This window comes from Neomonachus schauinslandi, chromosome 10, assembly GCF_002201575.2.
Source record: "Neomonachus schauinslandi chromosome 10, ASM220157v2, whole genome shotgun sequence".
Lineage (NCBI taxonomy): Eukaryota > Metazoa > Chordata > Mammalia > Carnivora > Phocidae > Neomonachus > Neomonachus schauinslandi.
Window position 1 is genome coordinate 116,565,843 of NC_058412.1, and position 14,543 is coordinate 116,580,385.

The following is a 14,543-nucleotide window of genomic DNA, read 5'->3' on the forward strand; positions in this document are numbered from 1 at the left end:
TGCCTCCCCCCGTCCCCGCCCCGCCTCTGTCTTCATCTCGCTCAGCTGCCCCAGCTCCTGCTCTCTCTCCGAAGGAGCTTTATTGAATTTTGCTTCGGGTCTGTGCGTCATTCCCGCGGTGTGTGTGTGCGTGCGTGTGAGTGCGTCTGTGTGCCTCCCGCTTTCCCCGGCAGCTCCCTCCCTCGCTCTCTGAGGCTCGTGGAGTTTTGCTCCTTCTGTGTCTCTCTGCGCGTGCCCGTGCCCGTGTGTGCCCGTGCGCGCCCGTGTGCGTGAGCTGTGTCTCTCCGAGGCATGGCCGGGGCTGGTTCCCGCCCTCTCCATCACTCTGGCCGTCGCTTTGTCTGTCGGTTCATCCACTCCACTGTCCACAGAATGCCTGGTGGCTCCGGACAAGGGTCTGTCTGTCCTGTCGCTCCTCCTCTCTTTCCTCTTATGCTGCACCTGCTCCCTGCACACATTTACCTACTGCCCCTGAGAAGGCGCCCAATCCCCTCCTGCACCCTGGAACCCCCCCTTCTCTCCTGAACCGCAGCTTGGAGCCAGTGTTGACCCGCCCCCTCCACCGATGCCTCCGACTCCCCTCGTTGTCTCGATGCCCCAACCAGCCCCTTCCCTCTTCTCACTAATGCAGAACGTCCCTGCCTTCTCCGCTGTGGTCCTATGCCTGGGAGCCCTCAGTTGTCTGTGACTACTCCTGCTTGACCATCCACCATCTGTTCCCCCTGCTTGCCAACTCTCCCTTCAAGGGGCTCTAGAGCCTCCCACCCCCTCGGCCCCTGCTATGACATCGTGGTGATGGAAGCATGGACAACTGTCCATGCCAACCTGGCCATCCACCAACAGACATCCACTGGGTACCTGGGTGCTCTGCTGCAGATAGGAGCTCCAAAGCCCCCGGCGGAATTCTAAGGAGTCCAGGGGAAGAAAGACCAGCTATCACCCAGTTATCACAGAGTGAAGGGACTTCTGGAGACTTCCGAAGTCTCTAAGTCCCTCTCAGCATCACTGTGTGTGCATGCGTGCGAGTGTGTGGTCCATCTTGCCCACCTCTTCAGACCCTGCTCTCTCCTCCTGCTCTTCCTTAGCAGTGCTCCCCAGAGCTGTGTCCTCATCCCTCTCCTCCTCTTGCCCCATGCATTCTCCTGGGCTACACTGGCCACCCCAGGGCTTCAGGGACGCCCTCCGCACGAAGGGCCCCTTGTTTCTGTGCTGGCCTCCCCCTCCCACAACCTTCCTAAGCCCCCTGCACCTGCTGTCCCCTGCTCAGCCCCACTCAGTGGTACCACCAGCATCACAGACTCACTGAGCTAGACCCTCTCCACTCCTCGTTTGCGCTCCCCGAGCTCCTTTGCCAGGGACAGGAATCTAGCCTCACTCCCTGTCTCTGGCCTTTGCACCACTTCTTCCTCCAAAGTCTTTCATCGTCTCTTCGTTCCCATGGCTGGTATGGTTGCCTTGGCAACAGCTGTCCTTTTCCCTTTTCTGGGGTCCACTTTCCTCCAACATGATGAGGGGCTTTCTCCTGCCACCCATTCTTTCTCCCTCTTGCTCCGTCCTCTCTCTGTCTATCCACCGAAGAGCTGGGAAGGGAACTCTGGGCCCTGGGTGTCTTCCTTCTCCCTGCCACCCACCACATCCTTTGCAACTGACCACAGCCAACCCGAGTCCACCATGGTTCTTGAGCTCGGCCTCTGCTGATCTCCTGCTTGCCACATCCTGTAGCCCCGTTTACCTGCTCATCCCCACTGGCCACAGAGGCCTGACCGTGGTGCCCATCCTTGCTTCTCTCTTAGTACTCTCTCCTCCCTTAGTACACCGGGTGCCCCTGGCTTTTCTCCTATCCCTTGGGTGGTTCCTCCTCATCCCCATCCCAGTGTTGAGACTCCCCAAGGCCTAGCCCTCCTCTTCCCACTCTGCCTGCTGCCCGAGGGTGGCTCCCTTCCCTCCAGGCCATCTGTTGCCATCATTGTCCTTGTTGGGCATAGAACTCTCTTCTGAACTGGGACCTGCACATCCATATACTAGAGCAGGAGAGTAGGGGTTGGGGGCTCTTATCTATCCCTTCCACAGTGGTTTTCTCTACCCCCCCTCCCACCCACCGCCCTCACACCTGGTGTAGGGGGACCAAGTTACAGGCATCTTCTTGACTCTTTCCCACCATACCCAGTCCCACCCAGGGACACTTCCAGCAGACCACCACCATCTTATCTGGATGCCAGTCCCCAGTCTTGCCCCCTCCCATCCACATCTGGTGAAGCTGCCCAAGCCACCTCTCCAAGTCTTCCATCTGGCAACTCACTCTGCTCAGCCGGCACCCCACTGCCCTCCTGGTAAACTTATCGTTCCATATTCCCTCGCGATTCGATCCTCGCACCGTGTCAGTGTTATGTCTGTGTGTCCCATCGCCTGTGGGTTCCCTTTATGTTTTTTCTTATCCTAATTCACATCTGCTGGGTGACTTCTACACACCCCTGTCCCTCCCAACCACTCCCCTACCGCGGACACTGAGCATCTCCCAGGTGTCGGAGCCGGGGTGGCGCACGTGTGGGTCTATGTATGTGCCCTTCCCCATGTGTTGTATCAGTGTCTGCCCATCTGGGTGTCTGTCCCTCTGAGCCCGCTTTCCCTCCTCCCCTCCTCTTGTTTTCTCTGTCTTCATCTCACTCAGCTCTCTGGAGGAGCCCTATTGAATATGTTGTTTGTGCATCATTCCCGCTGCGCGCGCGCGCGCATCTGTATGTGCATGTGTGTCCGTGTCCGCGCATGTGCACGCGTGCCTGGACATGCCTGCCGACCTTCCCTTCACTCCTGTTCTCTGTCTGGGGCTTGTGGATGTTTCTCTGCTCTCTCTGTGCCCTCCGGTGTGTGGGTCTGGTGTGTACACACCTGTGTACGGGCAGGTGGGCCACGTCTCTCCGAGACATCGGCCGTGGTGGCTCCCACTTTCTCTGTCACTCTCACTCTCATGGACTCTTCATCTGTCTGCCCATCCATCCATCTGTCCCCGCATGCTGAGTCAGTTCTGGGCAGCATCTATCTGTCTGTCCTGTCTCTCTTCTTCCCCCCCATCTCACTGCCCACACGCTCCCCAGACAAGCTCACCGCCTGCCCTCTGTGCTCACAGCCCCCAACTGCTTCCGCAGCCAAGACCCCGTCTCTTGTTTCCTTTCCCTCCAGCCATAGACTTTGAGCCAGCATCCGTCCACAGGTGCCTCAAACCCACTGCACTGTCCTCATGGCCTGAAATGTGTTTCTTTTCCATCTACCACTGAGCGCCACTGCGTGCCTGGGGCTGTGGCCGGGGCCCCAGTCATCCCTGACTCCTCCTGCCCCGGTGCCCATGGGCCATCTGTCCCTACTTCCTGCCCAGTCTGCCTCCTAGGGGCTGCTCGGAGACCCCTCTAATCCCAAATCCCTCCAGCCTGGGCTCTGGCCAGGGCCCAGCATCTTGTCTGGTTCACTGCAGAGGCCTCCCCCGGGCCTCTGACCACCCTCTTTCATCCTCCATTAATTTCCAGGGGAATCACGAATCTCCTTTGCTCAAATCTTCCCATGGCTCCCGTGTCACTCAGAGTAAAGACAAATACCCTCTCCACAGCCCACGGGCCTTCCATCGTCTATCTCCCTGTTACCTCTCTGCCTTCATCTCCTACTCCTTCCCTTGGCTTCCCCAGCCTCCTTGGTGTTCCTCGAACAGCCTGCATGATGGCTGGTGCCCATGGTTGCTTCGGGTGCACCCGGCCTAAGGGCGCCCCGCTGAGGGTGTGAGCGGAGGTCAAAATCCAGCCCTTATTCTGTTCTCCTAGGCATGAGCTCTGGTTTGGGATTACCTTGCTTAGAAGAAAGACTGCCTTTTTCTTTTAAATACATGGATACAAAAGCCCCTTTAACATTCTTGCCTTCTTCATACACCATCTCTGTTGTTTTTGGATCTGTTTACTGATTTTTCTTCTAGTGGTGGGTCATATTTTTCTGTCTCTTGACCTGCCTAGAAATTTTTTATTGGGTGCTGGATATTGTGAATGTTATACTCTTGCTGGTCTGGGTTTTGTGTTGTCTTCATTTAAGAAGTGACATGCAAGTAAATTATTTGCTAATTACTTTGGCCTTTTCAGGGCTCATTTTTTTTAAAAGATTTATTTATTTTTGGAGAGAGAGAGTGTATGCAAGTGGGTGGGGAGGGGCAGCGGGAGAGGGAGAGAGAGAATCTCAAGCAGGCTCCACACTGAGCCCACAGCCCAACATGGGGCTCTATCTCACGACCTTGAGATCTTGACCTGAGATGAAATCAAGAGTCAGACACTCAACCGACTGAGCTGTCCAGGCACCCCTTGAAGCTCATTTTTAAAGCTCTCTTAGGGTGGGTTCACAGTGGCTTCACTCATGGGATAGTTTATCCCTTTTGCTAAGAGATGATTGAATGACCCAGATTATCATCAAGGACTCAAGCTCTAGCTAGTCAACACCTACAGGCATCCTCCCCTGTGCGAGCTCTGGGAATTGTTCAGCTTAAAACTCCCCAGTCTCTCTTTGCCTGGCCTTGTGGGGTTTCACCCTACACATGCACAACTTTGCACTTACTAATGACTCAAGGGAACTTCCCTCTAGATTTCTGGAACTATTTTTTCTGCACAGCTTTTTTCAGTCAGGTACTCTGCTCCTCAACTTACAGCCCCTTCAGCTTACCTGCACTTTGATTTTTGTCTCAAAGATCAATTCACCTCCGGGCCTTTGCCTCGGCTGTTCCCTCTACCGGGAATAATGTTTTCTCTAATATCCGTGTGGCTAACTTGCTTACTTCCCACATGTTTGCTCAAATGTTACCTTCTCTGTGAATTCTAAGTAGGTGGCCCCCTACTTAGAATCACAACCACCCCAACTTGTAATCCTCATAGCCCTGTGCATTTCTCTCCGTGATATATTTATTTTTGAATTTTGCTCATTTCCTATCTCTTTCCATTAACATGGGAACTTGACGAGGGCAGGAAATTTTGTCTACTTATTCACTGCTGCATCCCCAGTGGCGGTGGGCCAGCACAACTATGGGGCTTAGAGGGGATTTAAGTTGAGCTGGGTTTCTGTAAGTGTCCAGCACATCCTGGAGCAACAGCTGGTGCTGGTCAAGGCGAGGGTGGGAAAGGGTAGGAAGGCCTGAACAGGCCCTAAGCATTTCACTGTCCATCCACACTTGTGCTAACGATCTCATTTTCCATTTGTTCCATCTGTACCCACTGCCCCTGACATTTGGCAACATCTGCCCTCCTTGGCTTAGCACATGCTGTTTCCTCTGGCCAGAGTGCGATTCCCTGACTCAGCCACCTGGCACAGAGACCCAGCTCCAGAGTCTCTGCCTCTGTCTAATGTTCTCTGGACCCTGTGACTTCCAGTCCCTTCTCCACTCTGGGACCAAGAGACTCCTTCCTACGCTCAGCCCTTTCCATGTCACTCCCTTTCTCTAACACCTTCCAGAACTCCTCAATGCTCCTAGGAGAAATTCCAAACTTCTGAATTTGGTGTCATATCTTTTACTACATAACAAATGACCTCCAAACTAAGCAGCATAAAACAACTAAAATTTGTTCTCTCACTGTTTCTGAGTGTCAGAAATCCAGGAGCAGCCTGGTTGAGTGGTTCTGGCTCAGGTTCTCTCAGGAGGTGTGGTCAAGCTAACGGCTGGGACTCTGGTGAACTGAAAGTTTGGCTAGGGCTGGAGGATCTGCTTCCAAGATGGCGCACTGACATGGCTTTTGGCAGGAGGCCCCAGTTCCTTACCATGTGGGCTCTCCAGAGGGCTCCTGAAGTGTCTCAGGACACAGCAGCTGGTTTCCCCCAGAGGAAGTGATGAGAGAGAAGTAGAAAGGGAGAAAGGGAGAGGGAGAGAGAAAGAAGAGCTGCAGTGCCTTTTATGATGTAGTCGTCAGAATCCTACACATCACCTCTGCTTTATTCTATTGTAAGAAGCAAGTCACTAAGTCCAGTTCACACTCAGAAGAGGGGAATTAGGCTCTGCCTCTTGAAGGGAGGAGTGTAAAGGAATTTATAGATGTATCTTAAAACCACTACACTTGGCATTCAAGACCCTCGGGTATTTGGCCCTGACTAGCCCTCCAGGGCTGGGTCAAGGTCTTCAGAGGCTCCAAGATGATGGCTCTTCTACCTCAACAATAAATAAAAACAATTGATAAACTATAAAGTAAGTATAAGAGAAGTCTACAAAGTTCTAGTTTTTCTCATGATGACAATTTTAATAATATTCAAAAATGATCATGGTGTAATTTATATACAGTGAAATGCACCCATTCTAAGTGTACATTTTGATGAGTTTTGACAAACTCCACAGCAATGTAACCACCACTACAATCAACATATAGAACATTCCATTCCCTCAGAACCTTCCCTCAATGTCTCTTTACAAGCAATCTCCCACCATTCCCTGCCTGAAGTAACCAGTAATCTCTTTTCCATCATTGTGGATTAGATTTGCATTTTCCTGAGTTTCATATAAATGAAATCATGTAGTACACATTGTTTTGTTTCTGGCTAATTTTGCTCAGTATCATGTTTTTGAGATTTTATCCATGTTGTTGCACGTACCAATAGTTTGTTCTTTTTTTTTTTATTGCTGAGTACTATTCCATTGTGTAAATATATAAAAAATTATTTACCCTTTTGCATGTTGGTGAACATTTGTTTTTCTCCCCCATTTTTAGGTGATTGTGAACAAAGCTGCTATGATGTTTGAGACCTGCTCTTTGTGGGAACATATGTTTTCATTTATCCTGGGTGAATATATGGGAGTGGAACAGCTAGACTGAATGGTTAGTGCATGTTCAACCTTATAAGAAACTTCCAAAATGTTTCCAAAGTGATTGTACCATTATATACTCCCACTAGCAATGTATGAGCGTTCCAGTTGCTCTACATTATTGCCAACATTTGATATTGTCAGTCTTCTTAATTTTAGCCATTCTAGTGGGTGTACAGTGGTAGCTCATTGTGGTTTTAATTTGCATCTCCTAAATAATTAACGATGTTGAGCATCTTTCCATATGTTTATCTGCCATTCCTATATCTTCTATGGTGAAGTATCTATTCATATATTTGCCAATTTAAAGAAGTCAGGTTGAGTATTGAGCCCAGTATTTACCCCTTCTTTATATATTCTGGATATGGTTGAGGTCAGTAAGAGTTGAGGTTCACTTTTTTTCCTATGGGTTTCCAATTGTTCCAGCACTGCTTGAGGAAAAGTACCCTTTCTCCATTGAATTGCCTCGGCGCCCTTGTGAAAAATCAATTGACCATATATGTGTGGGTCTATTTCCGGACTCCATATCATGTTCCATTTCTCCACAGGCCAATACCACATTGTCTTGCTTACTGTAGGTTTTAGCAAGTCTTGAAATTAGATAGTGCAAGTCCTCCTACTTTGTTCTTCTTTCTCAAAATTGTTTTGGCTGTTCTAGTTCTTTGCATGTCTTCATCCATTTTAGAGTCAGTTAGTCAATTTCTACAAAAAGCCTACTAGGATTGTGACTGCAATTGTGTTGAATCTCTACATCAATTTGGGGAGAACTGACATCTTTACAGAGCCGTGTGACCCTGAACCAGTCATGTGCCATCTCTGAGCCTCCGTTTCCTCCTGGTCCCTCTTGGAGAGGTTTTAGTGAGCAGGTGAGCTGAGCAATTCTGGGAACACAAGGCAGTGGGCTCCGTAAGTATTTGGGTTGGGGGGCAGAGGGCTGCCATAATGCTCTTCACAGTGTGTGCTGGCAAAAGTTTGCAGGGCCATGGGGGGCTCCCCAGGAAGAAAGTCCAGTTGCCACTTACTTGTTGCAACACCTGGGCATGTGGTCTCCCCTCCTTGGGCCTCAGTTTCCTCATCTGTAAGTCAAAGGAGGCCAGCTTTGCCAGGCAGACTAAACGAGACGGTAGATGAGCCGGAGCTCAGAAAACCATCTGTTTTCTCCATTCTGCCTCTGGGCCGCCAAGTGCAACGGGCAAAAATCACATCACCATGCTGATTGGCGCCAACACAGATTAATTTTCTTCAACCTCAGCTGGGTCTTAAACGCAGCTCAGCAACCCCTCGAGTGGTCCCCAAACTCTTTCCCATTCCATCTTGCAGCAGCTGTTCTGCCTGAGCCCCCCTACGCCCCCTGTTCCTGAGCCAGGCAGGCGACCTGGGCCCTGCTCAATAGAGAAAACAGAGGCCTTTGTGGGGCGCTGCCTTCCGCCTCTGCCCCCCTCCCGGGTCCAGAGTGATTTGCCAGCACCTTCTCACGTCTAAGACCAGCTGTCCCTTGCTTGTCTCCTCGTGGGCCTCCCCCCCTTCTTCTCCTTCCTCTGATTTCTCCCTCTCTGCTGGCTCTTTTTCCTCTGCCCATAGCAATTCTCAACTGCTCCCAACCCACCGCCTCCCTCTCTTCTCCTCCCTGGGCTAACTTCTCCATCAAGCTATCCCCATCCCTGCCCCCATCCTCACTTTCCACCCCCCCAAGCTGGCTTCCAAAAGGCTCCCAGAGTCTCGCCTGCCCACTCGCCCTCTCGGGGGCTTACAACATTGGCCACAGTTAAGTGGAGCAACTGTTAGGGACCCCGGGCAGGATGCAACCCACCCTCCCCGGGAATGTTCGGGACCCCATGAGGTTCACCCAGGACACAGGGATAAAGTTACCCGCTGAGGACTTAATTAATTCACCTCAGGCAGCTCAGCCCAACACTGAGGTATTGTTTAAATCTAATCCTTCCACTAGGCCTGGATCCTGTCAACGTGGCACCCCCCCTCCCCCCGCCCGTTTCTTCTTTCTTCAAATACCCTCCCACTCTCCTCCGCCCCCTCTGCCCACAGTCCTCCTCCTTCCCAGGCCTGTCTCTGGCTGCCCCTCCTGGTCTTGCTCCAGGCCCTCTGGGTAACTGCCGCTTCCCTGGCCAAAGACATCAGGGTGTTCCATGGGTCACGGCCAGGAGCTCTAGCTTGGCCGAGTCAGGGATCGCTGACCACCTTTCTTCCTCAAATACATTTCTCCGGGTTCCCTCCCTGTCTCTGGGCACCTTCTCCTCACCTTCGGCGGCTCCTCTTCCCTGGGCCCTAAGCCTCTCAGACTGCCCCTCCCACGTCCTCCCTCTTCTCTTTACTCCCACTTCTGGGGCCCCTCTCCTGGGCCTGTCACCCATCACCACCTCAGAGTCATCAGGCCCCAAACCCAACTCTATCTTTCCTAGCGAACTCTCTCTTCTTCTTGCATGTCCTGTCTCAGTGGCTTCTGCCACAAGGACTTCCGGGACATCTGCTGGGCCACAAGGACTTCCGGACATCCGCAAGGCACTGTTCTAGGTGCAGCGAGACAGCACGGTGGTGGATAATGCGGATGCTCTGGTTACATCCTTTCAGCTCCCTTTCGACCAGTGTCTCTGCTTCCCCAGCCCCATTTTTGTTACGTTTCGTTTCCTACAACTAGCGCCTACAGTTGTTTTACGGAGGACTATTCTCGGGCTCCGGGACCTTCTTTCCCCGCAGGTTTCGAGAGCCAGAAGTGCACGGGGGTTTAAATCATCCCCCTCCAACCCCACGATGTGCCCCTAGACCCCTTCGCCGACGCTGACTGGTGCAGGAGTGTGCAAGCCCAGCTTCCTTGCTTCCAGGAAGGATAACTCAGAGGGGCCTGACCCTCCAGAGCCCCCTGTGGGATCAGGCTGGGGCTACCCTCTGCGGGACCTTGTCTGCCTCCTCCCTCTTTCCTGTCCTGCTTCCCATTCCCTTACCGGTTTGTCTTGGGATCACTTCTTTAATAAGCCTACCACTTGTACCTCTTGTTCTTGTACCACTTGTTCTTGTCCCATGGACTGCCTTATGGACCCTGACCTAAGTCAGCAGTGAACACAACAGCCAAGCACTACCAGCTCCTCCCCAACCCCTTCAGGACCCTATTCAGATTCTGTCACTCTGCATCCTCAAGGCCACCCCTGACGTGGCCTTGTCACGATGCACCAAGTTCCTCCCAGATCCCAGGGTGCAGGCTCCGCCACTCTGGTACCCCACGCCCGCCCCAGCCAGCCCTCGAACACACATCTGATTGTGCCCTTTCTCCACTCAAAACCCTTCCAGTCGACCTGACAAAACAAGGGCGTAATAGCTGAACCACTACATACTCACACGAGTGGCTAAAATAAAAACAAAACGAAACACTATGAAGTGCTGTCGGGGCTGAGGAGCTACTGGAACGCTCATCCGTTGCTGGCGGGAGTGCCTAAGAGCAGAGCCTTTAAAACCATCGGACAGTTCCTTGTAGAGTTAAACCGTAGAACACACAATCCCCTCTTGCGCATTTAACTAGAGAAACAAAAACTTTCGTCCACACAAACGTTTCCACATGGATGTTTAGAGCAATTTTATCCACAGTTGCCCCAAACTGGAAACAATTCAAATATCCTTCAACTAATGGAGATTAAAAGCAACAACCAAGAAAGGTGGCACATCCGCATGGCGGAACAGCCCCTCAGCAATAAAAAGGAACAAATACTGAAACACACAACAGCAAGGGTGAAGCTCAAATGCATGATGATAAGTGAAAGAAGCCAGACCCCAAACACTCTGTGATTCCATTTATATGACATTCTGGAAAAGGCAAAAATGTAAGGACAGGGAACAGACCGGCAGTGGTCAATAGCGCCCAAGGGAACGCTTTGCAGGGATAGAAATGTTTTCTACCTCAATTATGGAGAGGGCTATGCTACAATATGCATTTGTCAAAACTGCACACACCAAAAAGAGTGAATGGGGCACCTGGGTGGCTCAGTTGGTTACGTGTCTGCCTTCAGCTCAGGTCATGATCCCGGGGTCCTGGGATTGAGTCCTGCATCGGGCTCCCTGCTCAGCGGGGAGCCTGCTTCTCCCTCACCCTCTGCCCCCCACTCTTGCTTGCTCTCGCTCTCTAGTGCTCTCTCTCTCAAATAAATAAATAAATCTTAAAAAAAATTTTTTTAAAACATTAAGAGCCTGACCTGCCCCCACCTCACGGTAAGGAGAGGCTCTGGTCACTCTTGAGCCCTTTGCCCTCACCCTGCATTTCTATCAACACACTTATGAGCCCTGAAGGCCGAGGATGGAATTATCTGTGCACCTGTTTGCTGTCTGTCTCCTCTCCCTGCTTATGAGCTCCACACAGGCATGCGCTTTCAGCATCTTCTCCCATATCCCTAGTGCCTGGTACACGGGTTCCGTCAGTCAATATCTCTGCTTGGATACTTCTAGCCAATCAACAAATAGTGAGAATCCTTGCTGGGAACAGAACAGCCCCGGTCCCTGTCCTCACGGAGCATCCCCTCTACAGGTGAAAGACCCATATCAACAAACAATCTCACAAAAAAAATAAGCTACAAGGGAGACAGACCGGGTGCTGGTTATGAGAGTGTAATGGTCTTCAAGGAAGACTGCTCTGAGGAGTGATGCTTGGGCTAAGACCAAACTGTAGTAGGCATTAGCTAGCTGAAGCAGAGGGAGGCATGTGCAAGCGGGAAGTATGTTCAAACAGCAGAGGCCACATGTGCAAAGGCCCTGAGGCAGGAAGAAGAGGCTAATGTGTGAGGGACGGTGGGACTTTTGCGATTGGAGTGTCGTGAGCGGAGGGCAGAGTGGTAGGCGATGAGGTTAGAAAAGAAGACAGAGGTCAGAATCATGCAGTATGGATTTTATTCTAAGGGCTGCGGGGAGCCACTGATCGTTCTAAGCAGTGGAGATTGTTTTAAGCAAGACTGGACCTGGGCAGAAGAGGTCAGAGGTTATCACAGTCACGGGCAGAGTGAGAGTAGCACCCGGAGCCGGGAGGCAGTGGAGACGGAAATGAGGCGGTGAGTCTGAGAAACATCAGCAAGACTGAACACAATGGACCTGGCTCCGACTGCTGGGAGGGGCGAGAGAGAACGACCTCCACATTTTAGCTTGAGCAAGATGGTGAGCTGGCGGGTGAGCACTGTTACTCGGGTGCGGAGCCCAGCGCTGGGCTGGACATTCGGGGGTCAGAGGCAGCAGCATACAGATGGTACTTGCAGGGATGAGTGGAGAGGGTGTGAGTAAGCAGAGGCAATGGCTCTGGGGGCACCACGAGGGACTTTAGCACATAAGGGCTGGGGAGCAGTCCTGGTAAGGGACATGGAGAGGGGCCAGCCGAGGGGCGGGGTGGCGAGGGGAGATGGGAGAGAGTGGCATCAGGGACTGAGATGAGGCTATAGATGGGGCAGTGGTACCAGCCTCACTGAGATGCCAAGTAAGGTGAGAGCTGAGAGCTGGCGCTGGGTTTGTCAGGACCTGGCCAAGAACGGCCTCGAGGTCCCAGGGGCAGAGGACCTGGCTTGCAGTGTGGGGAGCAAAAGGGAAATTTGCCACGACGTTGAGAGAGGCAGGAGCTGATGGGGCGTGGGGTCCAGGGAGCAGAGCCTCAAGCCGGTTTGGGTGGGCTTGGGGTCCTTTGCCAATGATGTGAGGGCTTGGAGATCCAGGAGGGAAGGGTGAGCTCAGGGAAGGCTGGTGGGGGGCAGATATGGAGGCTCGGGAAATATGGGCCTACTGATATCATGTGGAGGGGCAATTCCCCCTTTGGAGGGGATGGGGTCGGAGGCACGGTTGTGCCCACGCTGGAGCAGGGGCAGGACCGTGTGGTGGGAAGGGGTCCCCGGTGGGCAGGAGGCCAGCGTTCTGTAGAAAGTGGAGAAGGTATGGAATAGCTGTTGGGACCATGCAGGGGAAGCTTCTAGAGAGACAGGGAAGGTTGAAGGTGCATTTGTACCTGGTGAGACGTACTTGGCCAGTCCGCTGTGCCAGACAACTTCCTCCCTGACCTTTGGGCCTCCCAAAGTCCAACATGTCCTAAACCCAATGAGTTGTCTCCCACTGAGAATGTTCTTACAGACTGTTCCCATGGGCACACTGCAAACACTTGCCAGCTCTCCCAGGAGGGAGCACCCCATTGCTCCCCGTCCTGCCACCCCCACATCTGATGGGTAGACTCTCCTGTGCACCCCCAGTCGCTCTCCTCCACCCAGCCCCAAAAAGGCCTCAAGGATTCATAACAGCCAGGTGACAGGCGGCCTCTGAGGAGGGAGACTGGAGCACTCACCCCATGTATGTATTAATTTTCAATTAAAAACGTACATAAAGAGTGTTAGTGCCTCAGAGCAGTATCCCGGGTGCCCCCTTCTTAGGGGCACCATGACGCTGGTGTATGCCAGGCAGTGGGATCCCTTCAGGCCCACGGATGGCGAACAGGGTCTGGGGTGGCTGCAGGGGCCTCACTACAGATAGGGAAGGTGGGCCATAGATCCCGAGAGTCCACCGCGGTCAAGGCCCAAAATAGTGGAAGCAAGGACGGGTCGTCCTGTGCAAGCTCTCCCCGAAACCGCTCGGTCCATTTCTACAACCAAAGGGACCCAGGCTCAGAGAGGGGGGCCATCTGCCCGGAGTCATAGAATGATGCAGGGGAAAGGCACTGGGGAAGGCAGTGACCCCTCCTCCTCAGTCCAGCCCCTGTCTCCTCAAAGTCAGGGACTGAAGCAAGGGGGGGCTAGCTCCCCTTACCAACGGCCCTGGGAATGATGGCCCCGCTGTAGGGGGCTTCTCTTCCCCAGGCCGCAGGGGACCCTCCCTTCAGGCTCCACCACCCTTCCCCCGCTTCCCTCGACCCTAGACGCTCCATTCATGTCTCCTTGACACTCCAGTTGGTTTCAATAACTAAAAAAAAACCAAAGATGGAGCTGCCTTTCAGACATTTCATTTCATGTCAGGAGATGCTTCTTCGGCAGCCACCGGGATTGATGTGGTTGCCAGGGGCCGAGGGTGATTCAGAGGCCACTGGGTCCAGCTGTGGGGCAGAACTTAGTCCCCAGCGCGCGAGCTGCCACCGGGGCCCGGTGGCCAAGGGGGCCCAGAACACCCAGCTCACCGTACTTGGGACTTGGTAGCAGAAGACAATGTAATTTTGTTCCACACAATGAAACACAGGTTCTTGTCTACAACTAATGTCCCACGGCCACTCGGGGCCCCCACGCCTCCCGCTTGTGTGTCCTTCTGTTCCATCACCAGCTCCGTAAGGCATTCTTCCCCAAAGAGCTTCAGTGTTCTGAAATTTATTTTCTGTGTATTTACAGAAATCAGAATCCCACATTGTGAATTTGTAATTTCTGTCTCTGGGAGGATACACTAGTTGCCTTCAAGAAGGGGATCAAGGGGGTGCGGGGGAGGGGAGGGGCAGGAGGGAGACTTCGCGCTGGACATTCTTTCATAGGTTTTGAATTTTGAACCATGGGAATGCATTTTCTAATTAAAATTTCTTAATTAAAAAGATAGTTTCCTTTTAAAAATAGTACCTTTCTGGACCCTGTTCTCTCCCCAGCACTCCTTCTCCCTTCTTCCTTCATAGCCAGACCCTTGACTGCCTCCTTTTTTGGGGTTCCTATCTCTTCCCTTGAGACTGTTCTGGCAAAGATTCTCAGAGGCGTCCACGGCCCAGTCACCCCCACCGACCTCTCAGGACAAGACCTGCTGTTGGCCA